The sequence below is a fragment of the Crocuta crocuta genome, unplaced genomic scaffold (genome assembly GCF_008692635.1).
Source record: "Crocuta crocuta isolate KB4526 unplaced genomic scaffold, BGI_CrCroc_1.0 scaffold172, whole genome shotgun sequence".
Taxonomy (NCBI): Eukaryota; Metazoa; Chordata; class Mammalia; order Carnivora; family Hyaenidae; genus Crocuta; species Crocuta crocuta.
Genome location: NW_027528872.1, coordinates 5042328 through 5046901, shown reverse-complemented (window position 1 = coordinate 5046901; position 4574 = coordinate 5042328). Strand labels below are relative to the sequence as shown.

At 37.9% G+C, this 4574-nt stretch overlaps 1 pseudogene; it reads right to left on the bottom strand.

Annotated features, from left to right (window-relative positions):
* Window positions 1-3532: 3532 nt before the first annotated feature.
* On the bottom strand, window positions 3533-3628 carry LOC144225426 (U6 spliceosomal RNA; annotated as a pseudogene).
* Window positions 3629-4574: the final 946 nt, after the last annotated feature.

The window sequence follows — 4574 nt, the reverse complement described above, 5'->3', positions numbered from 1 at the left end:
GCTCCGTGCTGACGGCTCAGAGCCTGTTTCAGATTCTGTGTCTCCCTCTCTCTCTCTCTCTGCCCCTTCCCCACTCATTCTCTGTCTCTCAAAACTGAATAAATGCTAAAAAAAAATTTTTTTTAAAGTGAAAAGACATATCAGGACTAACATTAGTGGGAGGGTTGACTGGAAAAGATGACATTTGTCTTCACAACAATACAGTGCCCCAGAGTCCAAGAGATTGAAACTCTGGCTTCAAGTTCAGCATAGAACAAGAAAGGAAGCAAAGGTCAGAGTGGTATGAGATTAAGGAGGGTCCAGGCAGAAGCAATAGGCACAAGAGTAATATTTCAAGATATTGACTTGATAAAAGTGTTTTAGCCTCAAGGAGTTCCCAGCTCCCCATTTTCCACTCAGTAAGCCTACATTTCACTAAGATTCACCGGCTTCACATTCCCATTGCACCCTCCACCTTCCATCCTCACAAAGCAGGTTATTAGCAAGAAGCTGTAGCAACTAGTGCCAGAGTACCAGGTTGTGCTGTAATAAGTTAACATAACCCACAAATACTCACCAACAACCTCTTGCCGTGTGTCCTGGTCAAGCAACTGAGGATTGCTTAATTATTATTAGCTCCCATTATCTGTCTTACATCTCTTCCTTTTCCTCTTTCTATTATCTTTATGCCATAATCAAATGTATATTTTTCGAAGTCTCAATCCCTCCTACCTCTTAACCATATATGAATCCTCATATCTCCTGATATGCCTGCTGATAAATTAATATCACAGGTATTCCATGAAAACTACTCTGATATCATCCTCTGAATAATAACTGAATGAAATGACTGGTCTAGAGATCAGCAATTAGCTGAAGACAGAATTGAGATGACACTAACTATACAGTTCCCCTTTTAAGCAAAAGGAAATTGATCTCATATTGAATTGTATCTACTGGTTACTGACAGAATAGCTTACTATGTATTTAACATAGTAGAAATTTTGAATGAATAACAAATGGAGTCATATTGTGGCTTATGGTCATCACTCCAGAGAATGAATGGACCCCAGTGTTTCTAAGCACCCTGGACAGTTCCTTTGCTCTCATCAGCCCTACCCCTTGCATCTTTCCATTTGAATAAATGGGTCATATTATCACTACACGNGCCTGCTTCAGATTCTCTCCCTCTCTCTCTCTCTCTCTCGCTCTCTCGCTCTCTCTGCCCCTCCCCCACTCATGCTCGCTCACGCGCTTTTTCTCTCTCTCAACAATAAACATAAAATATAAATAAATAAAAGTGCTGCCAACACTGAAAAAAAAAATCGTATATCAGAAAGTATCTCAGCGGGGCTCCTGGGTGGCTTAGTCGGTTAAGCGTCCGACTTTCACTTAGGTTATGATCTCGCAATTTGTGCGTTCGAGCCCCACGTCGGGCTCTGTGCTGACTGCCAGCTCAGAGCCTGGAGCCTGTTTCAGAGTCTGTGACTCCCTCTCTCTTTGACCCTCCCCTGCTCACGCTGTCTCTCTCTCTCCCCTAGAAATAAATAAAAAACATTAAAAAAAAAAAAAGAAAGTATCTCAGCTGTCATCCTGCACAACTTCTTTTTTTGAGAGGTGAAGAAGCTTAGACCCAGTGGCCAATTACTTTGTCCAAGCTCACTGTTATCTTGTCCAGAATAAAGAACAACAACCACAACTTAAGTCTCATAAGTCCCATTCTGAAAGCCTTCTCTACAAGATATTGAGGTTTCCTAAGTTCCTCTTAATCATTATTTTGAAAGTAAGAGAAACCAAGAAGATTGGGAGACTCTAAACATATTTATTTGCCAAAGTTAACGTTCTCTCCTTTTTCACTCATCTTCATAATCTGAAAGTGTGGTCTGGAAGAAATCTGTACCATTCTTTCTACCTAGTTGAAGTTAAAACCATTCCTTATTTATTTATATTTTTGCTTATTTTTTTTCCCTATGCCTCTGTACATGGTTAGGATATGAAGATGTCACAAAAACCAGTACCTCTAAGGAGCATGCCCCTCATGCAGGAAATGGGAGATTACATTCCCTCTAAGACATTATTTTATATGTACATAAAGTACTGTTAATTCAAAATGTTCTTAACCTAATAATAAATCTTTGAATGCTAATTATGCCTTGATATTCAGCACACATTGGTATCAATAACCTCATTTTTAAATCACTAAGGACTTTTGCTGCTATTGTTTTTGTTGAAAGCTAATGCTGGAGGTGATGTGCGCATAGGAACCTCTAAAACTCCATTTTTTATGTTTATTTTTTACCTATTCTGAGAGAGAGAGAAAAAGCAGAGTAGGGGCAGAGAAAGAGGGAGACATACGCAGGCTCTGCACCATCAGTACAGAATCCGATGTAGGCTTACAAACCATGAGGTCATGACCTGAGCCAAAGTCAAGAATCAGATGCTTAACTGACTGAGCCACCCAGGTGCACCTAAAAATCCATTTTTACATAGCATTACTTACACTCATCCATTCTTTCCTTTCTGCTTCACAGCTTTATTGGCAGCTTTCCTTTTCAATCAGTTTCTATTAATTAATGTTAACATATCACATTTTAGGCTATGCTAAGATGAAATACTGTCAAAAGAAATAAACTCTTCAACAGCCAGCTTCTTTACCTCTTTTCCTGATTTTGCTACTGCAATAGAAGTTTTCTTCCTTTTCTTGAATTCTTGAATACCCTTGGTTTTGACACCTTCTTTTACACTGCTGATATATCATATTTACCAATGTAACTGTTCTAGAATACATCTAATTCTTAATTATTTTAATCTTATATATCTAGCCTCCCCTTTCATCCTTTATGATCAACTAAAGTGAAAGCCACACCAAGCTTCCCCACCTCCACCCCTCACTTGACCTTTCTTATCATCTTCAGGACTAGAACTGTTGACGGCATTCTTTCTGCTGCTAGAAAGATTATAATAAAAGTTGAGTTGCCATAGCCCTACATTTCTTTTGTACCCCTCTTCACCCTCATCTAGAATTCAGACATCGAATGTTTCTTCCTTGAATATGATGTGGCCATATTGTCATCAACAATACATTTTTAAGCACCTTCCCTTATACAGAGACACAAAAGCTCTGAGACATGGCATAAAGCACCCCAAAGCCACAGACAGTGAATGAAAAGACAGTTCAGTGCAAAATAATAGAGACTCAAAGGTGATTCAGATGATGAGCAATCTGTGATGTATAAAACGCTCAGAGACATACTTTCTGGTCAGGTCAGGCTTAAACTGATCCTAAAAGAAGGAGAAGAGATAGATGAGTGGAAAGGGAGAGAAATAATGCTCCATGGGTGATTTGTTGATTTAAAAAGTTGGTTTTATACATTCATAGATTTTTTTTAAAAAAATAAGGTTCTTCATTATTTTTTTAAGTTTTTGGTTTAATTCCAGTTTAACATACAGTGTAATATTAGTTTCAGGTGTACAATATACTGATTCAATGCTTCCATAAAATACCCAGTCCTTATCATAACAAGGGCCCTCCTTAATCCCCACCACATACTTAAAAAAATATGGAACCTTCACAAATTTGTGTGTCTTCCTTGTTCAGGAGCCATGCTCTTCTCTGTATCATTAGTGTATGTGCCATTGAAACAAACACATTCTTAGATAGTGGTATTCAAAAAGAGTTTTCAAAACTCTTTCAGAAGAACAGTATCACATATTTGGATACATTAGGCCAAAATCGTAAAACTTTATATTAATTTTCTGAACATTAAGAAACATAAGCAGAGTAATTATTCTTGGCATATCTTTTTTCACTTATTTATTTTGAGGGAGACAGAGAGAGGGAGAGATTATGCATGAGTGGGGGAAGGGCAGAGAGAGAGGAAGAGAGAGAACCCCAATCAGGCTTCATGCTGTCAGTGAAGAAGACAGAGGGCTTGATACCACAACTGTGAGATCATGACTTGAGCCAAAATCGAGAGTTGAATACTCAACTAAGCCCTTCCTGGGAATATCTTTATACACTTTAATCAGTTTCTTAGCTACAGCAACCTCTAAAATAGTCACAAATATTTTTAAAGACTTTATTTTAATTTAGACTGTTGTATTATTTTAAATTTTGTCTTAAATTTTCTTACTTCCTACAATCTATTTTCTTTTTTCTTTTTCATCTTTTTGTTTTGGTTTGGTTTGGTTTTTTTGAGAGAGTGCATGAGAGGTAGAGGGAGAGAGTGGATCTTAAGCAGGCTCCACACCCATTGAGGAACTCAACAAGGGGCTTGATGTCACAACCATGAGATAATGACCTGCACCAAAATCAAGAGTCAGATGCTTAACCAGCATCTGAGCCACCCAGATGACCCCTTTTGCAATCTTTTTTTAAAAGTTGGATTTTGTTTAATAAATTTGAAATTACTGGGATTGCCAATTGACTCATCTTTTAGACCCTGTTATTTTTTAGTGAGAAAAATCCCCATCCAGGTGGTCAGGAGAGTCCAGACCAAATACTGCTAAATACTCTTAATTCTAATTCTTTGTAGGGAAGTGTACAAATTTCAGCTCAAATGTCTACAAAGTTTCTATTTGTGGGTTTCCATCCA